Raw genomic sequence first — 22,443 nt, 5'->3', positions numbered from 1 at the left:
GCTGGGCGTCGCTGTCCACCAGGATTTCACAAGGCCCAAAGCACAGGATGTGAACAGGAAACCACTCCTTCCTGCTGGGGCAACACCCCAGAAATGGATGGAGAAAGCCAGTGACCAGCCTCTCTGTTGGGGTCGGAATCGAGAGGAGGGAAGTGAGTCGGCATCTGAGGCAATGTCTGCAGAGAAGGCGAGTAGGAGGGCGAGTTCAAGGGGCCAGGCTGCAGAGGCTGCAGGGCTGCATTTCCTTTTCAGGGCAAGGAAGCCTTGAACCAGAAATCAGAGCTTTTAGGAGTGGTGAGGAGGCCTGGATGTAGATGGCGGGCAAGCCCTGCCCTGACGCTGTGACAGTAACCAGCTCCAGGTGACGGCTACGTGCCTGCATTTCACACCCACCAGCCAGCCTTCTGAGCTCCTTCCTAGAGTGACTCTTCTCCTGAGACCCCCGTGGGCCGCCCCCGTTAGTAAAACGGGACACGACACGGAGAGGCCAGGAGCTTGAGACGAGGCCCTGAGGATGCCGGGGGCTCTCCCCACACGGGTGAGTCACGGTGCCCCTTTTGCGTGATGCTGCGAAGAGTGAACGTGGTGACTTCACCGAGTGGGGCATCTCAGAGGAGAGTGGAGGGGTGGGCAGGTGAAGGGAGCAGATAAGTGGAAAGGGGTGACCCAGCAGAGGGAGAAGTTGTGACATAGGATGCCCTGTGCCAGGAAGGGCCAGGGTACATCTGAAGGACAGAATGACTGACAAGGCATGGGGCGTCAAGGGCCACATGGAGGGGCCTGGTGGGCAGGGCCACGGGCGGGGCAGCATGGAGGGTTTTGAACAGTGTGCTGTGAAGAGAACATGGTGCCCTCACCTAGTAAGTAGGAGGCCCCACCTCCACAGGGAGAAGCCCAGAGCATCTGTGTTCACAGGATGTTCTACAGACATTGGGCCCCACAAGCCTGCCCCAGAAGCCACCTGCTGGGGAGAGGATGGGGGACCTCAGGGACGGGTGGAATTCCCCCTGAACACACACACACACACACACACACACACACACACACACACACACACACACACACACACACACACACACACACACACACACACACACACACACACACACACACACACACACACACACACACACACACACACACACACACACACACACACACACACACACACACACACACACCATCTAGAGCAGCCCAGCTGGGGCTTGTGTGTCTCATGCCAAAGGCTTCTTCTAGTTACAGTATCTCAGCTCCCATCCAGCACAAACATTTCATAACTGGCTCCATTTAGTGTGGTGATTAGCACGCAATGACTTGTCAATAAGTGCTCACCAAGAGGTACTGATGAGACAGAGATAGGATAAGACATTTAACAGCAAGCAAAACATCCAGGAGACACAGCCAGCGCCCTCCTCACCTCCCCCCAGACTCAGAGAAAATCAGGTTTACAAAGCTTCTTGGTTTGAAACGACCAAGGACACAGGGGCACGATATAACCCAGCAATTCTGCATGTCTGAAGCAAAGGTAAATATTTCTTCCTAATTTTTCTGACTATAGAAGTAATATATTCTCTAGGCATAAAATTTAGGATTTATAGAAGCACATGGAGAAGAAACCCAGCTGTTGAGCAGTAACCACTATAAATAGTTTGATCTCTTTCTTCCTAGCCATCTATGCTCAGACAGACATTTTATTTTTGCAAAAAATGGGGATAATATAAAAAACTTATACTCTGATTTTTCTTCAAAATTTTATTTTTAGTATTTTAGCATAATAATAATATATTTTAACACTTTTAGTGGCAGTGTATTATTCCATTTACCTGGATATACCATAATGGACCCCCATTGTTTGGTTTAAGGTGCTTCCAAGTTTTCATGTACGTAGTTTGGGGAAAGTTCTCCTTCCAACAATGGCAGGCTAGGGTCTCTGAACCAATCCTCTCATTTAAAAAATAACAAAATCTGGCACTTCCCTGGTGGCGCAGTGGTTAAGAATCCACCTGCCAATGCAGGGGAAATGGGTTTGAGCCCCGGTCCGGGAAAATCCCACATGCTGCGGAGCAGCTAAGCCCCATGCGCCACAACTACTGAGCCTGCGCTCTAGAGCCCTCGCATGGCAACTACTGAGCCCACGTGCCACAACTCCTGAAGCCCACGCACCTAGAGCCCGTGCTCCACAACAAGAGAAGCCACCACAATGAGAAGCCTGCACACCGCAACAAAGAGTAGCCCCCACTCGCCACAACTAGAGAAAGCCTGTGCACAGCAACAAAGACCCAATGCAGCCAAAAATAAAATAAAATAAATAAAATATGAGAAGAAATGAAAGAAATAGAAAATTTTAAAAATAATAAAATCTGGACAAAAATTTAAAAATACCCGTTTGAAGATATCAAGGAGTTAACAGATTAGTGAGAATGAGGGGCCAAAATCCCAGCCCATGAAACAGGAAACCAAATATTTGAATAAATGAATGAATAAATGGATGAATGAGTCAATGAATGAATGAATGAATGAGTGAATGAACAATCTGACAAAGAAGGAGCAAATGGGTCGAACCTGCAGGGCCTTTTGGCAAAAAGCAGCAGCTGCTCGGGCTCCATCTCTGTCTCTCAGCAGCCAACCCGTCACTCATCTTGCTCTCCTGGAAGCTGTGTGTGCAGAGAACAGTGCTTGTTTGTGCTGCTCTGGGTGTGTTTGCGTTTAGAATCATGAAGTTTACTCAGTTAAAAAATAGAGTGGAAAGGAGGCCTCTGCTTGACAGACAAAACAAAGCAAGGAGAGGGGAGAGGGTCTAGGGCAGCTTCCTCCTGCTCTCAACTTTAAAGAAATGAACACTTTCCCTGCATCCTGTTGGGTGGCAATGAGTTTCCTGGCCACGTCTCTTTTCCTACAAGAGCTGCACTATAAGTCTGTGTGTACATGTTTACAGCTAACCTTGTGGAGCGTTAATGTGAATTTATTTAATCCTCACAACAATCCTGGGAGGTAGGAACTGCTGTTGCCATATTATAGAGATGGGAACGCTAAGACCAGAGAGGTGATGTGACTTGCTCATGGTCACACAGCCACAGGTGGCAGAGCCTGGATTTAAACCCCGGCAGCCTATGCCCTTGATCACCAGAAGCCTCAGAAACCAATGTGATGATTTCTAAAGAAATTCAGCACAGGTCTGCCAAACTGAATCAGCCTGCTATTTCCAGGGACTCTAAGTGCCGTGGGTTTAATTTAATGAAACCTATTATTGGAAAAGATATACCAAGATATTCATTTCTTAGATAATGGGAATAAGGCTGCAATTGTATGGTGGTGTTTTGAATCGGGGTTGGCCCCTCTGTGAAGAGAATGGCTGAGATGAACAGCAGCTTGGAGGCTGCAGGGGGCTTGGGGTCCTGGAGGGTGTGCAGGTCTATCGGTGTCACACCAGGAAGGGAGTGCCAGCACCACCCCTCACCAAGGGCTCAGGAAGCTGAGCTAAAAGGCTCCCTAAGATCCCTTCTTGCTCGAAAATGATGTGACCAACTCTGGCCGTCTCTCCGGGGGCTTCTTGCTACCTGTGTGGGGTGGCAGACAGCCCACATGGCACTGAGCTGGCACCCACTTCTTCAGACTTGGGGGCTAGTGTTAGTCTCCCTTCCTGTCCCTTGTGTCATTGCTGTCATTCATTTCACTTATACATAAGCACACAAAAGGTTATGTAGAGAGATACACATACTTGAATACATTGTTGCTACTGTGTTTTTAAAAAAACTTATTTTCTAGATCAATTAATAATCAAAATAAAAGGTTTTATTTTACCTTCACCTCTGCCTTCTTTGATGCTCTTCTTTCTTTATGTAGATCTGAGTTTCTGACCTACATTTTTGTCCTTCTCTTTAAAGAATTTCTTTTAACATTTCTTGCAAGGCAGGTATACTGGCAACGGATTCCCTCAATTTCTGAGAAAGTCTTTACTTCCTCTTCACTTTTGAAAGATAATTTCACGGGGACTGAATTGTAGATTGGCGGGTGTGTTCCTCTCAACACTTTAAACCTTTCACTTCACTCTCGTGTTTGCACAGTTTTTCAGGAGAAGTTGGATGTAATTCTTATCTTTGCTCCTCTATAGGTACTGTGGTTTTTTCCTATGGCTTCTTTCAGGATTTTTTCTTTATTTTTGATTTTTCTGTAGTTTGAAAATGATAAGCCTAGATGTAGTTTTAGGGGCATTTCACTGTGTTCAATGTTCTCTGAGTTTCCCGGATCTGTAGTCTGTTACCTAAAACTAATTTGGGAAACTCTCAGTCATTGTTTTTTTTTTTTTTTTTTTTTTTATTACAACAAATTTGTTTTTATTTTTATATTAGCAAAAACATGAGATTTCAGGACTGGTTACATAAACATGCCATCATAACTGCAGAACAGTATTCCTCCTAATTAATCATTGTCATTCACTACCATGGGCCAGTTTGGCAGGTGAAATATATGTATGGATATATTTTTTTCATACGAATATATACTTTTTTTTTTTAAACATCTTTATTGGAGCATAATTGCTTTACAATGGTGTGTTAGTTTCAGCTTCACAACAAAATGAATCAGTTATATATATACATATGTTCCCATCTCTTCCTGCTTGCGTCACCCTCCCTCCCACCCTCCCTATCCCACCCCTCCAGGCGGTCACAAAGCACCGAGCTGATATCCCTGTGCTATGCGGCTGCTTCCCACTAGCTATCTACCTTACGTTTGGTAGTGTATACATGTCCATGCCTCTTTATTGCTTTGTCACCATTTACCCTTCCCCCTCCCCATAGCCTCAAGTCCATTCTCTAGTAAGTCTATGTCTTTATTCCTGTTTCACCCCTAGGTTCTTCATGACATTTTTTTTTTCTTAACTTCCATATATATGTGTTAGCATACGGTATTTGTCTCTCTCTTTCTGACTTACTTCACTCTGTATGACAGACTCTAGGTCTATCCACCTCATTACAAATAGCTCAATTTCGTCTCTTTTTATGGCTGAGTAATATTCCATTGTATATATGTGCCACATCTTCTTTATCCATTCATCCGATGATGGACACTTAGGTTGTTTCCATCTCTGGGCTATTGTAAATAGAGCTGCAATGAACATTTTGGTACATGACTCTTTTTGAATTATGGTTTTCTCAGGGTATATGCCCAGTAGTGGGATTGCTGGGTCATATGGTAGTTCTATTTGTAGCTTTTTAAGGAACCTCCATACTGTTCTCCACAGTGGCTGTATCAATTTACATTCCCACCAACAGTGTAAGAGGGTTCCCTTTTCTCCACACCCTCTCCAGCATTTATTGTTTCTAGATTTTTTGATGATGGCCATTCTGACTGGTGTGAGATGATATCTCATTGTAGTTTTGATTTGCATTTCTCTAATGATTAGTGATGTTGAGCATTCTTTCATGTGTTTGTTGGCAGTCTGTATATCTTCTTTGGAGAAATGTCTATTTAGGTCTTCTGCCCATTTTTGGATTGGGTTGTTTGTTCTTTTGTTATTAAGCTGCATGAGCTGCTTATAAATTTTGGAGATTAATCCTTTGTCAGTTGCTTCATTTGCAAATATTTTCTCCCATTCTGAGGGTTGTCTTTTGGTCTTGTTTATGGTTTCCTTTGCTGCGCAAAAGCTTTTAAGTTTCATTAGGTCCCATTTGTTTACTTTTGTTTTTATTTCCATTTCTCTAGGAGGTGGGTCAAAAAGGATCTTGCTGTGATTTATGTCATAGAGTGTTCTGCCTATGTTTTCCTCTAAGAGTTTGATAGTTTCTGGCCTTACATTTAGGTCTTTAATCCATTTTGAGCTTATTTTTGTGTATGGTGTTAGGGAGTGATCTAATCTCATACTTTTACATGTAGCTCTCCAGTTTTCCCAGCACCACTTATTGAATAGGCTGTCCTTTCTCCACTGTACATTTCTGCCTCCTTTGTCAAAGACAAGGTGACCATATGGGCGTGGGTTTATCTCTGGGCTTTCTATCCTGTTCCATTGATCTATCTTTCTGTTTTTGTGCCAGTACCATACTGTCTTGATTACTGTAGCTTTGTAGTATAGTCTGAAGTCAGGAAGCCTGATTCCTCCAGCTCCATTTTTCGTTCTCAAGATTGCTTTGGCTATTCGGGGTCTTTTGTGTTTCCATACAAATTGTGAGATTTTTTGTTCTAGTTCTGTGAAAAATGCCAGTGGTAGTTTCATAGGGATTGCATTGAATCTGTAGATTGCTTTGAGTAGTATAGTCATTTTCACAATGTTGATTCTTCCAATCCAAGAACATGGTATATCTCTCCATCTATTTGTATCATTTTTAATTTCTTTCATCAGTGTCTTATAATTTTCTGCATACAGGTCTTTTGTCTCCTGAGGTAGGTTTATTCCTAGGTATTTTATTCTTTTTGTTGCAATGGTAAATGGGAGTGTTTTCTTGATTTCACTTTCAGATTTTTCATCCTTAGTGTATAGGAATGCCAGAGATTTCTGTGCATTAATTTTGTATCCTGCTACTTTACCAAATTCATTGATTAGCTCTAGTAGTTTTCTGGTAGCATCTTTAGGATTCTGTATGTATAGTATCATGTCATCTGCAAACAGTGACAGCTTTACTTCTTCTTTTCCGATTTGGATTCCTTTTATTTCCTTTTCTTCTCTGATTGCTGTGGCTAAAACTTCCAAAACTATGTTGAATAAGAGTGGTGAGAGTGGGCAACCTTGTCTTGTTCCTGATCTTAGTGGAAATGCTTTCAGTTTTTCACCATTGAGGACGATGTTGGCTGTGGGTTTGTCATATATGGCCTTTATTATGTTGAGGCAAGTTCCCTCTATGCCTACTTTCTGCAGGGTTTTTATCATAAATGGGTGTTGAATTTTGTCAAAAGCTTTCTCTGCATCTATTGAGATGATCATATGGTTTTTCTCCTTCAATTTTTTAATATGGTGTATCACGTTGATTGATTTGCGTATATTGAAGAATCCTTGCATTCCTGGAATAAACCCCACTTGATCATGGTGTATGATCCGTTTAATGTGCTGTTGGATTCTGTTTGCTAGTATTTTGTTGAGGATCTTTGCATCTATGTTCATCAGTGATATTGGCATGTAGTTTTCTTTCTTTGTGACATCCTTGTCTGGTTTTGGTATCAGGGTGATGGTGACCTCGTAGAATGAGTTGGGGAGTGTTCCTCCCTCTGCTATATTTTGGAAGAGTGTGAGAAGGATAGGTGATAGCTCTTCTCTAAATGTTTGATAGAATTCGCCTGTGAAGCCATCTGGTCCTGGGCTTTTGCTTGTTGGAAGATTTTTAATCACAGTTTCAATTTCAGTGCTTGTGATTGGTCTGTTCATATTTTCTATTTCTTCCTGATTCAGTCTTGGCAGGTTGTGCCTTTCTAAGAATTTGTCCATTTCTTCCAGGTTGTCCATTTTATTGGCATAGAGTTGCTTGTAGTAATCTCTCATGATCTTTTGTATTTCTGCAGTGTCAGTTGTTACTTCTCCTTTTTCATTTCTAATTCTATTGATTTGAGTCTTCTCCCTTTTTTTCTTGATGAGTCTGTCATTGTTGTTTTAAATATTTCTTCTGTTTCTCTCTCTCTTTCTTCTTCTGGAATTCCCATTATGCGTGTGTTACACCTCTGGTAGTAGCCCCACAGTTCTTGGATATACTGTTCTTTTTTTTTTTTTTTTTTTAATCTTTTGTTCTCTTTGCTTTTAACTTTGGCTGGTTTCTGTTGAGAGATCTTCAAGCTCAGAGATTCTTTTCTCAGCCATATCCAATCTACTAGCAAGCCTGTCAAAGGCATTCTTCATTTCTCTTAGTGTTTTTGATCTCTAGCGTTTCATTTTGGTACTTTCTTAGAATTTCTCTCCACTTACATTGCCCATTTGTTCTTACATGCGGTTTCCATTATCCATCAGATCTCTTAGCATCTTAATCATAGTTGTTTTCAGTTCCTGGTTTGATAACTCCAGTATCCCTGCCATATCTGAATCTGGTTCTGATACTTTCTCTGTCTTTTCAAATTGTGTTTTTTGTCTTCTGGCATGCCTTGTAACTTTTTTATTTATAAGTGAATATGATGTACCAGGTGGCTAAAAGGACATGCTCTAAGTAGGCCTTTGGTAAAATGGTGAGGAGCTGGGGGAGGGGAAGGGTCCTTTAGCCTATATTCAGGTGTCAGTCTTTTAATGAGCCTGTGCCTCTGGGCTGTGAACTTCACAAGTGTTTCTGATTTTTTTTCTTCCCCTTAGGTGGCACAGAATGGCTGTTGTGAGCTGGGAGTTGGGCATTTCCCTTCCTCCAGGTCAGTTAGGGGCTGGTAAATCCCCAGGAGGTTAGACCCTGGTGAACTCGTTTCTCCCCGAGGGCAGGCCTGATTAAGAACTGAATGCTCTGGTGTATTTCAAAATGGTTCCTTTTTCCCTCCCCTGCTGGAAGCCAGAGTGAGTCTACGATCCCCACCCCTCGCCCCGCCCATGCTCCCTGTGGAAACATGGCCAAGCTCCTCCAGGTAAAATTCACACGAGTGTCGGGGCCCTGACACAGGTACTCCTGGAGTTTCTCTCTCCCAGGCTTGTTCACACTGAGCTTCAGCAAATCACCAGAGTTCAGATTTCCCGACCCCAGTGCTGGCCTCTGCGGAAGTTTCTGCTCAGGTAAGTTGTGTTTCTTTGGATTTGCCTGTCAGTATCTCCAGTTTGGGGGGCAGCAGTTTGCCCTGTGACCTCACTTCTCTGACAGATAGAGGAAGAGCCGGTGCTTTTTCAGTTTGTTCAGCTTTTTACCTGTTCTTAGGATGGAGTGGCGTCTTTCAGCTTCTTACACGCTGGGCCAGAAACCAGAAGTGTCTAATTATATTTTTCACATCGTATTTTTATGGTTTCCTCCCATTCATGGCAGGTGTTATTAGTTTTCCATTTAGAAGATGTTTTTCCATTTGGAAGGTTTACTTTTTAAGTACATTTATTTTAAGGGGAAAAAATAACTATTGTATTTTTTAATGAAGAAAATAACAGGACCAGCGTTCCACAAACAGCAAAGATCTTGAAGGTGGTATTTGAACGACAGAAGTTGGGGAGGCCGGAGATAATGGATGTAGCGCAGCAGGAACACAGTAAGCTGTTGTCATTATGATCATTAGCCCTGGTTAGCTGGCCCAGGGAGAGCAAAGGAGCCGGCTTGTGCTAACCCACTTCCAGCCACCGCCCTCTGGAAAAAGAGATTGGCTCTGAGGGCAATGGGGATAACTACACAGGGGACCTGAGCCACTGTGCCTGGTGGTGATTCATTGCCTCCTCTCCATGAAGCTTCTAGACAACCCCTGCTGATGGTTGTAATCAAACCGTCAACTTGGGCTTCCCTCCAGCCACAAAAAAAAAGCCCCTTATGGCTCAAACAGGTGCTCCTTGGGTTTTAGACCACGAGCAAATTAACGGACTAATTCATCCCCGCTCCTCTAAGAACAATATTTCAACGCTGTCGATAGCCACAAACTCCCCACTGGCAGACAAGACCACCCACTGCTCAAGAGACCCCAGGAGGCAGATGACATCCTTTGCCTGTGATTGTGCAGTGGAGTCCTGGGGTGCCAGACCCAGAGATGGGACAGTCGGCCTCAATCATCCTCAACCCCATCTCCAGGGTGGGACTTCTCACCTGACAGGCTCAGCCCCAGCCAGTTCAGCCCTTAGCCATGTCAGCCACTAGCGGGAGCTAGAGACGCATTCAGAACACACCTGGACAGGGGATCAACAAAGCCTGGTTCTCGTGATACGTGAAAACAAAATGGTTTTTATTTACATGAAGACAAAAACGAGTGAGGTCGAAGCCAGCAATGCGAAGTATGGCTTGGACTGCGGCTGAAGGATAACCATTCCCTGATCCAAAATGTCAACATCCCTGCCCATCGTGCTCCTAAGAGAGCTGTGTGCCTGTGAGTCATGAAAGGATCTTTTCATTATTATTTTTAAATGTGCAGGAGTCACTGTCTCAGTTATATGAGGACACCATTGAAGTGACGAATGGACAGGAAGATAAGAACAAAGCCGAGGTCCTGGCTAGGTACTGAGAGAAAGGAAAGCATGGGAGGAGGGTGGAGAAACGGAGTAGAAAGGGGGAGAGAGGAAGGAAGAAAAGAGGAAAGAAGGACAGAGATAAAGTATTATCAGGACCCTCTGGATTAGAAGTGACAAAACTGGATTAATAGAAAGTAGGAGGATATTGAACTCATGGAATGGAGAAATCAAAAGATGCATAGGCTTCAGGCAAAGCTGGATGCAGGAGTGGAAACAATGTGTCAGCACCCAGCCTCTCCATCTCTCAAATCTGCCACATGTCCAGTAGGCACCATGGGGCAATGCTGGCCACAACCCACTCCATGGCTCCATCACCCTGCAGCCCAGGGACCCAGGGAAGGAGAGAAACCCAGCATCTCTATCAACCCTTTCAAAAGATTCCCATTGGCTTGCTTGGGTCACATGCTCACCCCTGGGCCAATCACTGGGTCCTGGAACAATGGGACACTCTGGTTGGCCAGGTTGGGGCCAACCAGGTTAACAGTCCCACCAGAAACCGGCAGAGAAGAGGAGGGAAGTTCCCAGAAGGAAAGTGTTAGACAAGACAGGAAGGGAAGAGGGGGAAACAAATTTCCTGGACAGTTACTCTGTCCAGTTTAATCCTCTTCATAAGCCCGCCGGGTAAGGCATTTTTACCCCCATTTTCTTGATGAGAACATTAAAGCAGTGTCACACCTCGGCGCTTCAGTTCTGCAGACATAGCAGGTGGTAGGATGGGACAGTTGTGGATGGATTCATGAGGCCCCGACGCTCCACCACACTACTCAGGAATAGTCCTGTTCATGGGCCCCCGGGCTGCTGGCCAGTCAGGCGGCGTCCTGCGCTCGAATGCAGCCCTTGGAATCTTCAAAGGACTTTCGTTACTAAGGATTCACTCACTGAGCCCTACCATATGCCAGGCACTGTGCTAGGTGCTGGAGACACACAGGTGAGTAAGGGACAGTCCCAGCCCTCGGGGAAAGGCAGGCAATCTGGAATGTTGGAAACAAACATTGGTAAAAATACCCTTAAGAGTCAAATCTGGGAAGGCCTTAACTGTGGGGAACCCTCCAGAAATTTACTTAATCCAGGAAGTCAAATTTTTTGGCTAGCAAAGACTTTACCTCTTTGGGAATAAATACGGGAAGGTGGGGAGGGGGTTCTTTGTTATGGCTTTGGCTTTCTAGGGCGGAAATATTTCTTAACTGCAGCACACATGTTTCCTGAATACCTGGACAGCAATCCTCCAGCCCCTAGAACCACCCTGTCCTTCACCATCCAGTTTCAATAACCCAAGGCTCAACATCACACATTTCTCTGGTGAATTCAGTCCTCTCCAGAATACTTCTGAGGATTCTAAGAAATTGGGAAGGAGGGCTTATACTTTCTGACAGTCACCTAACCTTTCCTCTTGCTTCTGTCCAGTACCCTTAATGTCTTTGTCATCGTTGGGGCCCATGCACTGCTGCATTTTGCCCCAAACTTGAACATGGTCTCTTTTTCTTTACCCAGTACACCACCCCACCAAGGCTCAGGCAGAGTTACTGGACATAAAATTGCAAAATGGTTTGGCGTAGGAGGAACATGACAAAGGCATACGATACCGCAAAACGGGAAACAGCTGAAAACCGGATGTCAGAGGATACCGGCACAGTAAGCCAGCCTCATCCTATCACAGGAGCTCCTAACTGCTGTCTCCCCCACCTCACACACATGGGGTCCTGTTTTCCCAGGTCCCCCAGCCCCACTTCCCTGGTGTCCCGTGCCCCACCTCAAATCTTCTGTCTCTGGGGCCTCCCCAAAGAATTGCATTTAGGAGCCAGTGCTCAGAGGACCAGGAAGTGTAAGCTACAATAGGGAACATTGCCATCCGAGAGAGTGAAAAACATTTCTAATTGGAACATGGGGGACTCACATTTATCTTATTCTTCGGAATAACGTGGCCAAGATGTCCCCATTCCAGGCAACACCCTGTATTTTGCTTCTCGTGACAAATAAACCCAACCAAGAGTTTTCTCAGGCAGTGAATTTTCCTTCCACTTCCTAATGCAGCCAGCATAGATTATGCGCAGTTTTTAAGGAGGACCATCTCCTGGTCCTGTTCCACTCTCAAAGCAGATCGCTGTGGCTCTCCACTTCCACGCTGGGAGAAGTTTGGAAGACCTCGAGCCAGCCTTTTATGGGGGGAGGCTACCGAAGAAGCTGCTAATCCCCTTGATCTTGGTCACAAGTCTGTCATCTTCTAGGTTGTTCTTCTTGGCAGATAATCAAAATGTGCTAAATGTTAAAAGGACTTTCACTTTGGTGTCCAACAACTTGTGGGTTTGGTAGAACCTCTTCAGAAACCAGTAGGGGTAATTTGTTTCCTCTCTCTTCTGCTATTCAAACATGACTCTAAAGTCTGGCCCCAAAGTAGAGATAAAACTCAAGTGTGTGTTATGCTTTGGACCCAGAGGGATGTGGCTGGGTAAATAATGGGTCCTTGTCTTGACGCATGCTATAACCTTGAAATAACCAGATTGCCAATGCAGGAAGAGAAAACTCAAGACAATATTTTTTGGGATTAAACACAGTAAACTGTCCTGCCCTTGTCGTGGAGGAGAAGGGTTCCCTGGAGTGGGGGCCACGTTCCCATCCCGCACATAGTCAGCTTCTGGGTGGCCACAGACATTGTGCTTTCAGGGAATGAAATCAGACATCTCCTTCAGTCGCGGCTGTGCCCCCGGATGGGAGAACAGCCTACTGGGGAGTCTTCCCACATTCGGTTACAAAGTTGAAATGGTGTTGTTTTCCAACAGCTGTTACTGTGCTGCCCAAACCCCTTCCTCCCTCAAGTCAGTTGGGTTTCTTAGCTTTTCAGTCACTTTCAGCAGTTCCAACAACTTTACTTGGCTTCTGAAGATTCCGTCCCGTTCCTTTTTTTTTTTTTTACATCTTTATTGGCGTATAACTGCTTTACAATGGTGTGTTAGTTTCTGCTTTACAACAAAGTGAATCAGTTATACATATACATATATTCCCATATCTCTTCCCTCTTGCGTCTCCCTCCCTCCCACCCTCCCTATCCCACCCCTCCAGGCGGTCACAAAGCACCGAGCTGATCTCCCTGTGCTATGCAGCTGCTTCCCACTAGCTATCTACCTTACGTTTGGTAGTGTATATATGTCCATGCCTCTCTCTCGCTTTGTCACAGCTTACGTCCTGTTCCTTTTAAACTTTCATTTTCCTAAAGAAATCAAAGCTTACCCCACTGGGGCTGATGCTAGAACCTCTGCTCTAGCAGCTCATCTTCCTGGGACACTGCCCTGACCCTTGGGAAGAGTTGGGAAGCCTGCCTCACCCCATTCCCCATCTTCAGCGTGCATCGGACTTTCCAGGAGGACTTGTTAAAGTACTGACTGCTGGCCCTGATTCAGTGGGTCTGGGGATGGGGCCTAGGAATCTGCATCACTAACAATTTCCCAGGTCACACTAATGCTGCTGTCCAGGGACCATGGAGAAAAGCTATGTCAATAGTTCTATACTAGCTCTGTGGCTTTTAGACTTTAAGAAATATAATGTGAGTCCTGTAATATAAACTTTTCTAATAGCTGTGTATTTTACTACAATTCAAATGTTTTCTAATAGCCACATTTTAAGAAGTAAAAGGAAATAATGAAATTAAATTTTAAATATGCTTTGTTTATCCCAGTATACCCAGTACATCTCAAATATATCATTTCAACATGTGACCAGTAAAAAAGTGACTAATGAAATCTTTTCCCTTCTTTCATACTAAGTCTTCAAAATCAAGGGTGTGTTTTCACTGCAGCACAGCTCAATCAGCTCTCACATACCAGGTGCTCAGGAACCATCTACCATCCCATGGCTACTTTCCTGCAGTTCCAAGACCTCCCCTTGAAAACTCAGAAGCTGCTCTTGCAGAACGCTCTCCTTGCACCCCTCCTGCCTTGAACCACTTCCCCCAGTGCCTCAGTGTGAACCCACTTTCTCTAATCTAGTGCTGGCCACACACTGGAATCACTCGAGGAGCTTTAAAACATCCTGATGCTGGGACCCTCCCCCTCCCCAGGTTCTGATTTCAGTGGTCTGCGGTGCAGCCTGAGCAAGGAGATCACGTTAACTCTCTCCAGGTGATTCTGAGGGAATAAAATGAGGGAATGGGCACGGTCAGAAGGATAAAATTCCGGCCGGCAAAAGCATTTTGTTTGGTTAACAGTTTTCAAAAACCAAATTTATTTCTAATTTTTTTCTTAAAAAAAAGGAAATTTGACCTAAAATCTCAAAATTCTAGTTTCTCCTGAAAAATTAGGAGATCTGGCATCCCCAGGCCCATGTTTCCTACTTTCCTGTTTGATTCTCTAATGATATGGTCAATTTCCCCATTAAAATGGAAGTTCTAAGAAGGGAGAGACCCTGCCTTATTTGCTCTTATTACCCCAGAGTCAAGAATTGGCCTCTGCACATAGTAGATTCTCAATTATGTTGGATGAGTGAATGAGAACAGCAAAATGTAGTGTCAGACTTCCCGAGTGTTGAATTGTGTCTTCCAAAAAGATATGCTCAACTCCTAACCCCGGTACCAGTGAATGTGACCTTATTTGGTTATAGAGTCTTTGCAGGTGTGATCAAATTAGGATGAGGTTATACCAGATTGGGGTGGGTCTTAGTCCAGTAACCAGCATCCTTGTATGGGGAGGCAGATTTGGACACAGAGCAAAAGACACAGACGAGAAGGCCATGGGAAGCCGGCGACAGAGAAACACCAAGGACTGCTGACACCACCACCGCCAGAAGGAAGGAGAGAGGCCTGGAGCAGATTCTCCCTCAGAGCCCCCAGAGTGAGCCAGCCCTACAGACACCTTGGTTTTGGTTCTGGCCCCCGGAACTGTAAGAGAATACAGTCCTGTCATAGGTACCCAGTTTGTTGCAGCAGCCATAGGAAACTAACCCACAGGGGCTACCGTACTAGTTAGGAAGGTTTGAAACAGGCTGATGAGGATTACCAGCCATGGCAGTGGGATAAGCAGAGTGTCACAGGCACAGTGCACAAACCGAGTGTTCTAGCTTAACCATCTGCTCTGTGAGAATGCTTATTACGGCTTTTCGGCTGTGCATAAGGAGAGGATGTTATTAAAAATTAAGTAACCCTAATGTATTGGCAGAAAGACAGTTCTAGTAGCACTGCCTTACCCTTGAGGATAGCAAAGGAGTCACTAAAACGGACTAAAACCTTAAAAAACTTGTGTTCTGAAGGTGGTGGGGGGGGGGGGAGCAGGGAGCTAATTTCCTGTTAACCCCATAAGAAATCTACGAGAAAGCAGTAGCACCGGTCAAGAATTGCTGAAAAATCGAAGCCAGAGCTGGAGAGGGGAAAAGTCTTCTTTCTGTATAGGAATCTTATCTATTTATATCAAAATATGCTCAATTTCATAAGATACAAATACACTCAAGAAAATCACCTTTTTATCTTCCTTGTAACGATTATTTGTGGATCTTTATCTCAACACAGTCATCTTTACCTACTTATAACCTACGCATAGTTGTGATTTTGTATTGTGTATTTGGCATTTAAGATGTTTCTGTATGCTCATTAGTGTCTGAGAGTAAACATCTTGTACATGTAATTTCAAGTAGCCATCATGTCAATGCCCTGGAGTGTGTTTATCCACGGATGTAAGTCTCAAGGCTATAACAAAAGGCTGAAAGCCCTTTACAAGTGCAGAAAATATCCATGACATTTCCTTTTAACATTGTGATTCTGAGTCCCCCGGAAATTCTTAGCATCTTGCCAAAGAATAAATAGCACATAGGCCTCTCAGGCATCTTACAGAACTAAAGGTCTCAGATGCAGCTTTTAGGATAATAAATGGAATATAGAATAATAAACATAAAACAAACATGTGGTTCCTGTTTTTAAGTGGAAGGATTACAGTTGGCACAGATTTAGAGCCAGAAGTCAGGGTGATTAAGGAGCAGAGCGTTGCAGCACAGTCATAAATTATGGAGGAGCCTGTGAAAATGCTGCTTTTGAGAAAGCCAATTTGCTTGCACAAAAATTTAAAAATGTATGTTGGAGTCCCTGAAGCAGATGAGTTCAGTACTAGTAGCCTCACCGCATCCTTTGTCTCGTAGGGAGAGAGGAGAGAGCTGAACAGGAGTAGACCCGGGGCCCAGGCCAGCATCTTATGATGCCGAGTGGGACCACTGTGGTGGCTGCCGGTGAGAGGGCAGCAAGTCTGCTGGGAAGGAGGCCCAAGGAGGCACATACAGCAAAGTAAAGGAGACCGTGTGAGCTGTGAGGAAGAGGGGGGTGGGAAGATGGCTGCGTGAAGCTGCCAAGGCCCTAAGACACCCGTCTGGTGAAGCAGCCTCTGCTCTGGACTCTGGGTCCACAGAGGGAAGAGACGACCGGCTGGTGGCACAGTCAAGTCGACACCTACCGGGACTTGAATCTGGGCTGCTCTGCTTCCAGGCTCAGAGCCTGCCAGCCAGGGAACCTCTCATATGGTGCAGAGCAGGGTGACAAGGGGGCATCCCTCCAGGACTTGTGAAGGAAGAAAGGAGTTGATCTGTGCAAGGGCTCAGCCAGTCCCCTGGTGAGTCCGCCCTCCCTGGGCTTCACTGAAGTTTCTTCTCTGGGAATAAACCCCATACTTACTTAGCATCCCCAAGCAGGGCTGTGTACCTGGCAACCAGAGGCCCCTTGAGAGACCAACATTCCCATTGTAAGGGGTCATCTGCCTTGAGAGCTCCTCAGGGCTGCTTCTGCCTCTCTGCGGACTCCCTGAAATCTTTTCAGCCTTCAACAAATAAAATCGCTATTTATCCTAGAGCAATGAGAGATTCAGCAACAAGTCAAAGTAGACTGACTATATATATATATGGTTGCCCATGCCTTATTTTACAAGTAGGGACCCTTTTAAAAATTTAATAGATTTTATTTCTTAGAGCCATTTTAGTGTTACATAAAAATAGATTGGAGAGTACAGAGTTCCTATATACCCCCTCACTTTCCGACTCATCCCACAGTTCCCTCTATTATTAACATCTTGCATTCGTGGAGTACACGTGTTACAATCGATGAGCTCATATACATTACTATTAACTCAAGCCCATAGTTTACATGGGGATTCACTCTTTGTTTTGTACATTCTATGGATTTTGACAGTGTTTAGTGACATGTATCCACCCTGCTAGTATCATAGTTTCATCGACCTAAACTTCCTCTGTGCTCCATCGATTCATCCCTTCCTCCCCTCCGAGCCCGCGGCAACCCCTGATCCTTTTACTGTCTGCATAGTTTTGCCTTTTCCAGAGTGCCATATAGTTGGAATCATACAGTCTGTAGCCTTCTCAGGTTGCCTTCTTTCACTTAGCCATGTGTACTGATGCTTCCTTCATGTCTTTACTTTTTTTTTTCCCTAATAAATTTATGTATTTATTTATTTTTGGCTGTGTTGGGTCTTCGTTGCTGCGCGCAGGCTTTCTCTAGTTGCCGCGAGTGGGGGCTACTCTTGCGGTGCGTGGGCTTCTTACTGTGGTAGCTTCTCTTGTTGTGGAGCACAGGCTCTAGGCGCACGGGCTTCAGTAGTTGTGGCATGTGGGCTCAGTAGTTGTGGCTCATGGGCTCTAGAGCACAGGCTCAGTAGTTGTGGTGCACGGGCTTAGTTGCTCTGCAGCATGTGGGATCTTCCTGGACCAGGGATCGAATCTGTGTCCCCTGCATTGGCAGGAGGACTCTCGACCACTGTGCCACCAAGGAAGCCCCCTCCGTGTCTTTTCGTTGCTGAATAATATTCCATTGGGGAATACTGTGGATGGACCCCTGTTTGTTTATCCCTCCACCTACCCAAGGGCATCTCGGTTGCTTCCAAGTTTTGATGATTATGGATAAAGCTGCTTTAAACATCTGTGTGCAGGTTTTTGTGTGGACATAAGTTTTCAACTCCTTTGCATAAATACCACTGCGCAGGACTGTTGGATCATGTGGTAAGAGTAAGTGTAGCTTTGTACGAAGCTGCCAAGCTGTCTTCCAAAGTGGCTGTACCACTTTGCATTCCCACCATCAGTGAACAAGAGTTCCTGTTGCTTATCTTACTTTTTAGGTGTAAAAGTAATAAAGGCTTCTTATGGAATTTTAAATTCCATAAGATTTTATTTATTTATTTATTTATTTTAATGGAATAGTCATTAAAAACCTCTCCCTCACCCCCAACTTTCCACTCTGGTCTGATCTCACAGAAGTGATCACCTTACATCTATGTCTTTCCAAGCATTTTTACTATATGCTGTCAACCTACATAAGCTCAAAATTTATTACAATTCTGTGAAAATTAAGGATTCCATTTAAACATTTTGACCTACTGCAAGAACAATAATTTCTCTTCACAGTTTCTAAATCGGCCTGCAGTGACATGACAGGTACGTTTGTGATACTAGAGAACTGCTCACTTGGAGGAGCAGGGTCATTGTTGGCTCCCTCTGATGTGATCACTGAGTCCTTAGCTGTTTCCTCTGCCCTAAAGGTAAATGACTAAGACAATGGTGCCTCTTCCCTTAAAACCTTGGTCTTCAAGAGCTGGTCATTGGTGCTGATGCAGTCTCATGGTCCATCCCCCCAGATGAACCACTTGAAGAAGATGCTCTCAGAAGTGGACTTTAGATTGTTGCCTTTGCCTATATATTTTTGTATCTAATATTTTGTGTGTCCTTACAGCTTCACATAATCATTTGCAAAAAATATGGTAATGACGGGGTGTAACTGGCTTTCAAGGAAACAAAATGACCTGAGGATCCCCACTGGCATCTCAGCTTTCATTGCACACAGGAACACAGGCACACACGCATGCACACCAATTTTAGCATCTGCTCAGAGCAGAATGATGCGAGGATCTTTGCAGCAGGGATCAGGTGAGAAACACTTGTTCTCTCAAGATGCTTCAGTTTGCTTACATCTTCAGCAGTTCCAGAGAATGCCCTTTCCTGCAAGCAAACATTAGGCAGTGCTAGGTGGTATTGTTATTTGCGGAAAAACAGAATCAAGGCTTTTGTTGTGGTTCAGGCAGCTTTTTTGTTTGTTTTCACATGTAATAGCTGTTTTGTATAAGTAGGTGATGATGCATTTCCTGAATCTCCTGGAGGTGTGTTTTGGCTGAAGTGGCCCACAATCTTTCTGCTTTTGGCAGTCTTTCTGTTACGGTGCCCAAATCAGGGACATAAACAAAGCCTGGTACAATCATGACTCCTTCATCAACGGAGACTTCACCACATTTGCTCCTTTGTCAATGGCAAATGTGTAGGTTATTGCCTTTCTGCTTTTTCATTCCATAAATACTTCTTCAATCCAATTCACTATGAGGTGAGTTTTGCAAGACTCCAACATCTCCCAAGAAGCTAGCAAAGCAGAAACTTTTACACCACCGCACTGTCAGATTTAGAAAGACTTCTGGTTATTTCCTTACACCCAAGCCTCTGATACACAAAATAAAAGATCACACATTTATATCACCCAGCATTTTGTGTGAGCAGAATATAATTCGGGAAGAAAGTTTTTTGGTAACATGCTTTCAACAAGGAACTTGAGACCTAGGAGTCATGGCACGGGCAAATCTCAAAAACCCCTTATTGCCAAATACAAAAATGATTGGTTGTCTGTAAACAATCATTTTGCAAGCTTTTATTGACCTGCTAGCCTCTATAGAATCAAAATATGCATATAAAGCCTGGGTTTGAAGTTTGAATGATGAGAGGAAAATGCATTTTGATTTATTGTGTTTTCACTACCATTCAGTTCAAAATATTTTCTGATTTCCAATGTGATTTCTTCTTTGACCCATACGTTATTTAGAAGTGCTTTGCTTAACTTCCAGACATTCGGGGCTGTAAATTATCTTTCTTAGTGATTTCTAGCTTAATATACTCTATATGGTTGTAATTTTTTGAAATTAGTTGAGACTTGCTTTATACCCTAGCATATGATCAATTTTAGTAAACAGTCAATGTGCTCTTGAAATGAATGTGTGTATTGCAGTGTTGGATAGATTGTTCTATTTATGGCATCAATCACATCAAGTCAGTTAATTATGTTGTTTAAATACTTGATATCCTTACGGATTACCTGTTTTTATCTGCTTGTTCTATCTGAGAGGAATGTGGTAAAATCTCTGCTTGCCATTTTAGTTTTGTTAATCTTATCTGCTTATATTTTGAGGCTATGTTATCGGGTGCATGCAGATTTAGAATTGCTATGTCATATCTTCCTCATAGATTGAGCCTTTTATGATTTTTAAATGTCCCCATTGATGACTAGTAAGACTTCTTGCCTTAAAGTTTTGTATCTGTAGCTAGATAACTAGATGACATTCTTTTGGATAGTCTTTGAAAATCAGTCTATCTACCTATCTATCTATCTATCTATCTATCTATCTATCTATCTATCTTCAAAGACTAACCAAAAGAAGATAATATATAGAGAAGTTCATATATATAGAGGATATATATATATATATATATATATCCTTTTACTTTCAAGTTTTTCATATTCTTATATTTAAGGTGTATCTCCTTATAAGAAGCACATAGTTATATTTTTGTCTGACTAGTTTTTTTTTAATTAAAACATTTAGTATTTTACATTTAATATACCAAGCTGCAGAATAGTTCCATTACCCCTGAAATTTCTTTATGCTTCTCCTTTATAATCAAACCCTCCCCTAACCCTTAACCCCTGGAAGCCACTGATCTGTTCTCTGTCCCTACATTTTTACCTTGTTTAGAAGGTAAAGTGGAATCACACATAATGTCACTTTTTAATAAATTTATTTATCTATTTTTATTTATTTATTTTTGGCTGCATTGGGTCTTCATTGCTGTGCACAGGCTTTCTTTAGTTGCGGCGAGCAGGGGCTTCTCATTGCGGTGGCTTCTCTTGTTGCAGAGCACGGGCTCTAGGCGTGCAGGCTTCAGTAATTGTGGCACGCAGGCTCAGTAGTTGTGGTGCATGGGCTTAGTTGCTCCGCGGCATGTGGGATCTTCCCGGACCAGGGATTGAACCTGTGTTCCCTGCATTGGCAGGCAGATTCTTAACCACTGCACCACCAGGGAAGGGAATGTCACTTTTTAAATCTGGATTTTTCACTTGGCATAATGCATCTGATATTCATCCATATTGTTGCATGCAGCAAAAGTTTTTATGTTTGTTTTGTTTTGCTGATTAGTATTTCTTTTACAGATGTACCATAATTTACCGGCTCATCATTTGATGGACACTTGAGTACTTTCCAATTTTTGGCAAAATTTTCACAAAGCTGCTAAAAGCATTCAGATTTTCATGTGAACATAAGTTTTTATTTCTTTTGGGTAAATATCTAGGAGTGGGCTTGTTGGATCACATGAAAAGCATATGTTAACATTATCAGAAACTCCTAAACTACTTTTCAGAATGACTGAGCTATTTTGCGTTCTCACTAACAATATGTAAGAATTCCAATTGCTATGCATCTTTGTCAGGTTTTTTATTTTAGCCATTCTAATAGTTGTGTAGAGGTTTCGCATTGGGGTTTTAATTTGGATTTCTCTAATGACAAATGATGCATTATTTGCCATCTGTATAGCTTCTTTGGAAAAGTGTCTGATCAAATCCTTTGCCTATTTTTAACATATGAAAATCAATTTTAAAGTTACTACATAAAACTAATTGTATTTCTATAGACCAGCTATGAATAATTGGAAATCAGTATTTTTAAAACAATATCATTTACAATATCACCAGACAAATGAGGTGCTTCGGTATAAATTCAAAATCCTTAGGTACAAATCTAAAATATGTGCAGGATGTGTTTACTCAAAGCTTTTATAAAACACTGATGAAAGAAATCAAAGATGACTTAATTGAATGAAAAGATGTAGTGTGTTTATGGATTGAAAGATTGACTATTAAGATGACAATTCTCTCAAATTTAAATTCAGTGCAAGCCTATTCAAAAGATTAGCAGAATTTTTATAGACATCCATAAGCTGACCCCAAGATTTATATGGGAAGGCAATCAACTTTTGGTTTTACTGACGTTATTGATTTTGCTGTTTTCAATCTTATTGATATATGCTTTTATCCTTATTACTTCCTTTTTTCTGTTTAAGATTAATTTGCTCCTTTTTTTAAGTTTCTTAAGAAACTAATGGTAGAAGCTTAAATTACTGATTTGAGACCTTCTAAAAGGAAAGACTTCTCAAATGCATGTTTGAGATGAATTGACCTTCCTTATTCAAGTAACAGCAGTGACCGTTTAAGAACCCACGGTATGTCAATGGCTGTCATAGTTACTTTATTTATTTATTTATTTATTTATTGGCCACACCTCACGGCTTTCAGGATCTTA

The 22,443-nt window shown here is 43.1% G+C and overlaps 1 protein-coding gene across 1 annotated transcript in view; it reads left to right on the top strand.

Moving 5' to 3' along the window:
- Window positions 1-247: 247 nt before the first annotated feature.
- Window positions 248-22,443, top strand: part of CDH26 (cadherin 26) — a 45,521-nt gene continuing 23,325 nt past the window's right edge. The window contains 3 exon segments of the mRNA XM_073793312.1: window positions 248-538; window positions 8,261-8,665; window positions 9,016-11,716. The gene's annotated coding sequence lies outside the window, so the exon portion shown is untranslated.

This window comes from Tursiops truncatus, chromosome 15 (genome assembly GCF_011762595.2).
Source record: "Tursiops truncatus isolate mTurTru1 chromosome 15, mTurTru1.mat.Y, whole genome shotgun sequence".
NCBI classification, from domain to species: Eukaryota; Metazoa; Chordata; class Mammalia; order Artiodactyla; family Delphinidae; genus Tursiops; species Tursiops truncatus.
This window is presented reverse-complemented; position numbering and strand designations above follow the sequence as displayed.